The sequence below is a fragment of the Melanerpes formicivorus genome, unplaced genomic scaffold (genome assembly GCF_026170545.1).
Source record: "Melanerpes formicivorus ecotype bairdi unplaced genomic scaffold, bMelFor1.0.p_v2 SCAF_21, whole genome shotgun sequence".
Lineage (NCBI taxonomy): Eukaryota > Metazoa > Chordata > Aves > Piciformes > Picidae > Melanerpes > Melanerpes formicivorus.
This window is the reverse complement of record NW_027142373.1, coordinates 3,530,201-3,539,580: the sequence shown is the minus strand read 5'-3', so window position 1 is coordinate 3,539,580 and position 9,380 is coordinate 3,530,201. Positions and strand designations below refer to the sequence as shown.

The 9,380-nt window shown below is 45.5% G+C and overlaps 1 protein-coding gene across 3 annotated transcripts in view; it reads left to right on the top strand.

Moving 5' to 3' along the window:
• The first annotated feature begins 6,134 nt into the window (after window positions 1-6,134).
• Window positions 6,135-9,380, top strand: part of TEX2 (testis expressed 2) — a 40,753-nt gene continuing 37,507 nt past the window's right edge. For 2 of the 3 annotated variants that reach the window (XM_068151060.1, XM_068151058.1), the window contains exon 1: window positions 6,135-6,234. The gene's annotated coding sequence lies outside the window, so the exon portion shown is untranslated. Of the gene's footprint in view, window positions 6,235-6,386; window positions 6,710-9,380 lie in introns of those variants that run through there. The other variant, XM_068151059.1, reaches the window with a different exon arrangement.

Below are 9,380 nucleotides of genomic sequence, written 5' to 3'. Positions count from 1 at the left end.
GGAGGCCTGTAATGGACACCCACAACAGTCTCACCCATGCCAGCCTGCCCCTTAATTCTCATCCACAAACTCAACATGCTCTGGATTCTGCCCCTGGACAGAACTCAATACACTTCAGTTGCTGTCTTGTGTAAAGATTAACTCCACCACCTCACCTTGTTGACCTGTCTTTCCTAAAAAGGAAAGCTAATATTGTTAAAGAGAAGGAGAAGTCTTGTTCTGGTGAACATGAACAAGAATTCAGTTTGGAGGAACTGAAAACATTTGGCTTGGGAGGTTGGTGTAAATCTGTTAGAGAAATGGGCCAGGACAGAACTGTCACTGGTGTTTGGTTGTAGGGAGAGAAGGGAAGGATTGAATCTTGGCTGTGATTATTTTGTGTGTATATATAAGCTGTCTGCTTGTGTGGGCCTATGGACTTGTCCACTTGTGTGGACAAGTACTGAATGCTGGGGCTGGGAAAATATTAGTCCTGTGTTTACTTTTAAAGTTGTGCTCCTGTTTGCTGTGGGGTGTAACTGCACCTTTGTGTTCTCATTGTTTAAGTCCTGACTCCTTGGCAAAGCTATGTCTGACTTGTTTAAAAGAAGACCTTGCCCCTATTTTTATCCAAAATGCTGGGCTGTCTGGAATAGACATTTGGAGTTGCTCTGTGAGGTGGATATGCTGCAGCTCAGTTAAAGATTACTAATTACTATTGCAGAGATTGAAGTTCTTGACACCTAGGTGAAGTTAAGGTAAACAAAGGTTCTAGCAACATTTAGGTTTGAAATTACACTGTCAATATATGCACAACAGCCTCAATTCTACCAGCATGTTGTTTACACCTTCAGAAGATGGGAAATGCCCTGCCAGAGGTTTAGCTATGCCAGTTCTCCATCTCATATGGAGAAACCAAAGTCTCTTTGGTGTTTCTTCCCATTCTGGTAACTAAGAATGCACTTCATGCTGCAATTTCTGATTCCATTTTACCAGCTCTGCATTCAGCCATGTTAATGCTCTCAGAACAGAGACATCTGAGCAAGATGTTGCTGTTTTTATGATAGTCTTGATGTTTTGACTTCATGCCAACACCATCCAGGAACAATTCCCATTAGTTCTATTGATGTGAGTCTTTCCTCGAAGGGGATACTCAGGAAACTTTACCTGAATTATCTTTTAAAGTAGATTAGTTGAATTCTATTAAACCCTATACAGATATTCATATGCAGAATTAAGAGGCATTAATCTGATTTAGTGTACTTCACTCTGGAACTGAAGAAAGATAAATCAAATGAAGGCCACTTTAATTCTGAGTAACAGCCCTTGTGCAGGGCTCCAGTGTAACTTCACTAACCACTTTCAGTCACACTTGTCATTAATTCAGATTTTTTTTTCCGAATTTCCCTGTGAAAACAAGGGACAATAAAATCATCATAGATGACCTGACCATAGGTTCTACTTCCTCCCCTGCTCCCACCCCACAAAACACTATGAACCTAGCTCCTCCTGAGTATTGGACAGTTGGAGTTCTGGATCTGAAGGTTGCTTTTCATTTCTAGTGTACACTAAATGCCCTTTCCCCCTTTAGTAACACTTTAAATTAAGCACATCAGTGCAGAATCTTAGCATCTGTCCAGCACTTCTGGGTGGTGTTAATGATGTTCCTGTGGTAGAGCTGTGCATGTGGAAAAGTTGCAGTGGTTTAAAAATGTGGCATCACCTGTCCTGTATCAGGAGTACTATATTTACTTGTAGATTTAAAATAGGGGAATGATTTGGCAGCTAAAAGGTCAGGACACATTGTGTTTATTTTGTGCTCTGCTTTTCCTGATAGAAAATTGCCTGATATTGTTGTCAAGGCCTCCAGGTGGAATGCCTGTGCAGACAAAATGTCCAATAATGCCACTGTGTCCCCCATACCTTCCCCCAGCTTTGTAGTTTGTCACAGTTCCACACTGAAATTCTCCAGCACTCAGCCAATACATATTCTAACTCACAAAGATCTCTGAGGAGGGAAGGGTATTGACTTCTCCATCATGTGCAGATCAGATTTCAGGCTTTTAGAGTTTTGTGCATTTGCCAGGTACACTGAAATGCAGATACCAGCTCTTGCAACCTTCGCGTGACTTTGGCAGCCTGCACGTGGTTATTCTGCATGGCACAGGGACTCACCTCTTCCCCAGAGAGGGATGGCACCCCTGCTATAGGTATGCACCGGGTGTTTTCCCTATCATGATTCAGAGTCAGGGCAGGGGAGATGAGCCTGTGTGAGAAGCATCAAGAATGTTTTGCAGGCCCAAGGGAAAGCTGCACAAATTCACATCTGTTTGACCTAGGCTGCATTGCAAAACACCTTCTCTGGCAACAAGGTCTGCCTCTGGGTGTCACCTTGTCAGCACAGTTCTAGCTTTGCATGCCCTGCTGGCCTTGTTTTAGCCTGTTAGCGAATCCACCTGACCTTCTGGCAGCCATGAGAGAGGCTGTACTGTTGCTCTTCTACCAGTACATCAGCTCACAGTTGCAGGGAGATGGCTCTGGCAATATGTCATCTCTGAGTGTGTGCAAAGCCTTGATATGAGGAGTAGTATAGAGCTGTCTCTCTGCAAATACTTGGTAATCTAGAAACCTTTAATAAATAATTAAAAAAAAAAAAAAAGGAGAGGGAAGAGAGGAAGATTACAAGGACAAATGAGGAGAGGGTCTATCCTCAGCTCAGCTTTTCAAATGAGGCAGCAATACATACCCACCCCCAGAATAATGTGCTTTAGCAGAGGAAGCAACAAGAGCTCAGAGCTCTTGCAGGTCCCAGGCAGATTTGAGAAGCAGAGCTGGAGCTGGGCTCCAAGAGCTGACCTGGGAGGCTGTCTGAGGAGGGTATGGTCTAGCTGTGCTCCTTTGTGCCATCAAGAAGCTAGGCAACAGTACTGCAGCTCAGGGGCTGGGAGAAGTGATGGGTTGAAGGCCACAATAGGCAGATTTGCAGCATACAGAATTCAAAGACAACAGTGAAGCCGTTGGGCAGGAAAAGAACTGGGAGGTGCTGGGGATGCTATCGTTAAGTGTTTCACAAGCAGGAGGTAGGCACACAAGCACTGTGGAAGGTGTGACAGTCAGGAAGCTCATACTCTCCTCCATACCCATAATCAGCACCAGCTGAAACCCACTGGGAAGCCTTGGCCTTGCAATGCTTTTTGGGTTGCTGCACACATTGAGTGGGCTGGGGGCTTGTTTGTTTGGTTGGTTTTTTCTGAGCTAAGCCTCTTTCCATGGAGCTTAATATTATGCAGATAGCAAACAAACAAGATGACAGTGACACACACTGTGCTCACACATACACACAAAGCCACCTATGCCAAGATCCACGCATTCAGGCACAGCTGCTGCCTCCCTCTTTTTAACATTTTTCAGCATAAAATTGGAAGCAGGCCTGTCCTGCATCTCTTGGGTCTTCCCCAGGACATCTGACAGCAACAAGAGATTTGTGGAAACCCAAATCTCCTGTACTTTTGTCACAAAAATACAAGCTTTAAACTATCTTGAACTGTGAAATTCTGATAGGGCCATTACAGAAAAATTAACTGGGCCTTGCAGTAGCGCTAGGAGAGAAATATCACTTCGGATTTTACAGCCTGCTCATGCACTGCTTTTAAGAGTCATTTAAATGCCTCCCTCACATATTCCAAAAGATTAAAGTAATTTTTTTCAGAAGCAGCTCCTGACTGTAGATACCTATCCTAGAGTCTGCAGGTCTGTTGTTTCTCAAAATGATTGTGTTATTTATACACAGGATATGGAAATATTAAAAATAAATAAGCATGACTTTATGCTCTTTTCTTTTCACAGAGTGGGTGGAAGATAAATCCAACAAAGGGATTTACTCTTACAGCACTGAATGAATCAAAAATTCAGAGATTCTTCCTTTTCCCCTCTTCCATCTGACTGCAACTTGCCTTTAGAAGAGGATTCCCAAGAGTCCATGTACACCATGAAGATAGGTAACATGGTCAGACACAGCTTGTGTCTAGTTTTTCCCAGGGCTGGCTCCAGCCTTAGCTCAGCACCTATCAGTTTGTGGGAGAAGACTCTGCTGAGCACCTAATTTCATCTGGGAAACAATTCTCTTGTGGTCATTTTTTTAGGCAATATGTTGCCTAAGTTAGGTGCAAACACAGGGCAGAAAACCCTTCAGGAATTCTAGTGAATTGTCTATAGTTTCACACATCTGAAACCAACCTGCCAGGCCCACTTTCAGCCATAATCTTTCTTCCTGTAGGGAAAACCTGTCATTAAGAAAACAACCGCTATCTTATCTTCAGCCTTTGGAAACATTAACATCACTTTTGTATAACGATTCAAAGGTCTGCCTATATACAATGATAGCTATGGAAGGAGACCCATCCTAGGTAACTGAGTAAACTTGCACATATTTAAAATATAATGTTTTCTTTGTTAAAAAGACTACAGAATAAATAAAGGTGATGCAGTGATGCTCACAAATGCAGTCTTTTGTTAGGTTCCTTCAGCTTAGGGAGACTTAAGATTGCTGAGTTTACTGCTTGGACATCCAACAGCTTGAAGTATTTGGTCCTCCATTTGGTGAGCTCAGGCCTTTCCTTGCTGAGGCAGATTTCACCAGGTGCTGCACACTTTGTCACCATCACCTGTAGTTTGACAGTGACATGCCAGAATCCTGGTTTTAAAAAAGAAAAGCTACTGAGAGTCTTGAAAACCCAAAGATGCCTGGGGATGATTAACTTCCACAAAACACTGAACTGTCCCTGAAATATGAAGAGAGAAGCAGGATGAGTGCAACCTGCACCTACTTTTGAGCTAGACTGCACAACCCGCTACCTACTTCGTCTGTGAGGGGGCCTCAAACCCTGGCTGAGCTGTAGCTGTAGCTAAGATAGTAAACTATATGAAAATTAGTATTGTATCTTCAATTCTTTGTATTAGCTAGTTTGCAGCAGATTGAATTATCCTCAAATATCCCACTAAACAGATAAACCTTTTCTTCATCACCTCATAGAAGTATCATAAAATTGAACACTGGTATGAAGTAAAGAGAATCTGAAAGATTTAGAATGGAAATTGTTAAAGAGAATTGAAATGGCCAAATGGATCCACGGGGTAGCTGAAGCAGCAGGGGTAGCTAAGGTTGACATCAGCCTGACCTGGTGTAGATGTTGTAATCTCATTATTAGCTGTCTGCAGAAGCAAGAGCAGTTAAGTGAAGGGTAAAAGCCATGGCAAGGCTGTAATTTATTGTATGAGACCATTATTAGGAAAACAACCTTTTGACAGATTTTTTTTTTTCCTCAGTCTGTTTCAAATTGGGAAATAGGGAAAATAAATAAAATGCCCTCTGGCATGGCATGTTTCCTAGGATAACTGCCCGGCGGTTTGGGTAACAGCTGATTTTGGTCATGTGTGTCGTGTCTCGATGTAGAACAGCTTTATTTTGTCTGGTGCATGTACATTTCCTGCAGGCAGCAGCTCCCTCCACTACACCATGTAGTCAAGAGCTGACAGTAAACATTTGCCTGCAAACCCAAATGCACACGGGAAGGCAAACCCCAGCTACACGGCTTCCTGGAACTGGCTGCTCGCAGATGTGGTCAACACAGAAAGCAGCGATTAGAAGGTTTAACACCAAGGCCAGAGAACGGACCGTGCTGCCGCCGGCCTCGCAAACCCACCCTCATTGCCACGGAAGCACGGGATTGTCAGGGGCCTTTGCCAAGTGCCCGGGAACGGACAGAACGCCAGGGTTCCTGCTCTGGCCGTTTACTCTTTCCCCGAGCGGCTCCTCGGTTCAGGGAGGCGTTTCCTTGCGTCACGTCTCACCGGCTGCCCCAAACTTTGGCAGCGGGCTCCCCGTCTGAGAGGAAGAGGCCATTCCTCCCTACCAAAGCAACCCCCGCGCTGCGGTGCGGTGCGGTCCGGCCCGCCTCGTCTTTCTCGCCCGAAGCGTTCGATCCCCGGCAGCCGCTCTGGTTCCCCCAGCTCCAGCTCCAGCCCCGCCAGGCCGCGGCCCGCCTCACACCGCCCGCGGCGCGCCCGCGCCCCGCCCCGCCCCTCCGGCCGGCGCTGCAGCTGCTTCGGCAGGCCCGGCCCACCGCGGGGCCCGGATTGGCGGCGCCGGGCAGCCCCGCCACCTCTCCTCCCCCTGCTGCCGCCCGGCGCGGCGCGGGTGGCGCGGGCCGGGGGACGCCGGGGCCGCGCCGGGCAGTGCCATGAGCCGCGGATAAGGTAAGTGAGGCAGGGCGGGCCCCGCCGTGCCGCCTCGGCCCGCTCCGGGCAGCTCCTGCGCTGCTTACTGCAACCCGCCGGGGCTGGGAGCGCCGTCGCCGCCGCAGCAGCAGCGCCCAGCATGAGGAGCGGGAGCCCGGCGGGCTCTGCCGGTGTCCGTAGGGCTGGCGGCATGAAGGAGAGAAGGGGCGTCCGACGGCGAAGAGAGGCGGCCCGGGCCTAGGGGGCGGGAAAGGCGGCTCCGGGTGCGCCCCGAGGGAGCTGATGGCGGCCGGGCGTTGCTGTCGGTCCGGCTGCGGTGGCGGCCCGCGATGACCCAGGGGCTCGGGCGGGTCTGGGGGCTGCGGGGCCGCTGCCTCTGGGTGAGCCGAGCCGCGGCCGGGGAGAGGATTTATCTTTGCTGCTGGGCAAGGTTCGGTGGGATGGAGTCAGTGCTGCTCTCCACCGGTGTAACCGAGCTGGAGGCTGAGCTGAGGTAGGGTTTGCAGTTCGGCAGGAGCCCTGCTGAAGTAGAAGTGACACCTTAAAAACAAGCAGCAGAGGAAACGGCGATAGCGTTGGTTCTTGCTGGAACTGGGGGTGGGGGAGCATTTTCAGTTGGCTTTTAGTATCAAAAGTGTGAGATTTTCTGCCTCCTACAATTGTTTCCTTCTCTTATGTCGTCTCGGCTCTTTAGTTTCTGCTTCTCTCTTAATTCTCAGTGTCACTTGGGATTTTACCTCGCTATTGCAGTCGAGTGTCTAAACCCGTTTACTGTGTCTTTTCAGCATGTGCTCGAATCCCTTCTACATGAGTGTGTTCAACTTCTTGACGATTGTAGCTGTCAGCAAATGTCTGAATGAACTCATGCCCCGTAATTTAGGGGAGTTAAGTATACAGTCAAGTTAAAATTAAACTTTTGTATGTGACTTCATATTGTAACTATAAGATAAATTAGTGTGAGCCTTAAGTGCTGTAAGATTATCTTCTGTTAAGATGCTTTGTCATACTGCTCTGTCTTTACACAACCCCTCTTTCAAGATGATCGTGCCTGCCTAACTCGGGAAAAACAAGGCAGGCTCACAGTCTCAGGGGTGCAATTTTTTTTGCAGGAAGATGTAGCTTTTTGAATTTTAAAATAGCTTCATAGTCCTAAACTCTGCATTAAATTCAGGCAGCGTGAGGGAGTGAGTGCCCTGTTTCAGTTTTCCCAATTGAAAATGTGCTAAGTTAGAGGTAAAAGTACTTTAATTTAAGCAAAAGAAAGTAAACGATTTTTTTTTTTTTAATGTTAGAATTGGCTTTTAAAGCTTCTGACATGTTCTTTTATGAGACATGAGAAGTTGCTTTCTGATTGACATCAAAGCTGATCCAACAAGCTGCTGTCTTGTGGGTGGCTTAGTAATAGTACTCCCAGGAGGTGCTGAGGTTTGAGGTAGAGTTTGGAAGGCAGGGCAGAGTAAGGTGCTTTCTGCCTTGAGCAGCAGACTAAGGTGGTAATTCTGTCCTCAAAAATATCTTATCCTCAACTCTCCTGGGGTATGGTGTCCCCTGTGAATTGTCTTGGTAAACTGAGTACTTCTCTAGCGAATTTTGCTTTTGTTCCATGCAAAGAACTACTTCAAATGACCTACATTACTTTTATTTCAGAAAAGCAAAGCCGTTAGTGAAATCTTAAGTGAAAAGGTGAAGCAGGACACAGCCAGATAACTTAAATATTGCATTGTTCCATCACACTTAACACTTTAGAACAACAATAGCAAATGCTTAGTTGTTTCTAACTAAAGAACCGAGATAAAGCTTTACAAAGTAAAGAATGTGGAGCAGGAATGTACAATGCCATTAACTTCCTTGCTGTAAACAAAGATGTGTGGATGTTGTAGGTGTGTAAACAAAGTAATGGGAGATATGGAAATTTATCTAGTAAGGAAAAGGTTAGTGTAACTGAAATAAGTTTAAAATCATGTAGCTAGAGGACTGAAGACGCATTGTTGTGTTCAAAGAGCTTCTTAGTTCATAGGTTTGAGGATCGTGCTGCTCTAACCTCACCTTTCTGTGCAAATTCAATTCCATTAGATGAAATCAAAAGACTTCTCTTGTAGCGTGTCTGAAAGGCCGCCAAGCTTCTGTTGCATGAGTATGCAGGTGACCAGTCACAGGCATACATACATAAGCGTGTATTTCATGTCCTGTTGTCCCTCTGTCCTGTTCTCTGTTATTGGCCAGGGAGGTAAATTGCGGTGCTGAGTGTGTAGAGCATAGCTGATACCTGCCCAGGAGCTGAAGAGAAATAAAACTTGTTTATCAGGATAAATTGTAGGTTTCAAAAGGAGAGGGTAAGTAAATTCTGGTCTTAAACACATTCTTTGAGCTTGTAAAAGTTCCTCAAATCTGTGTTTTTTTACTCTCTTCATTTGGCAGGCTAGAAATTGTTGTATCGGATGTCCACAGTACGTGGTAATGTCAGTTCAGTGTGCTCTAAATCACTTACCCTTGAATAAAAGCATCATGTTCCACAAGCCCTTATTGCCCTAAATGAAACAATCAGATGACAATGTATGTTGGAAAATAAGAGCATGATGTGGGTTTAGAGATTAGAGCAATAAAAGTCAGAGTTAATAGTGAGCCTTCATGAGTGTGTCTTTGGTATTAGGAGAGGTGTATTCAGAGAAGAAAACATCTCTGGAAATGCATAAGGATGCCACAATAAAGGGGATGCACAATGATTTTTCTTACCCTAGGTAAAAGTTAAAAGGCAGTGTACAGATTTATATGGAAATTAACATTCATAATGGGAGACTGTGCAAAAGAAGATTTAATATGCAAAAAAAGGTGGTACTTCTGTGAACCAGTTCTGTTGAAGTATGTTGTTCATAAGGTATGTTTGGCCTTCATGATGTAAGTGTGAGGCCTTGGCATAGCTGTTGGTGTCTGTAGGTGTCTACTCAAGCATCCTGTGTGTGGATTTACAGATCCCAGGTTAATCATCTCTTTTAGAGCAGCATGTGTTCTGTAGAGGAAGGTCTTGTGTGGAATTTTAGTTCTGATTTTTAGCAGTGTATTTTGAAAGTTAATAATCATTGGTCAAGATCCCATTTCCAGCTTGAGGCAACAAAAGGTGAAGACTGCATGTTGGCTTGGAACATTTGTCACTCAGCGACCTCAGG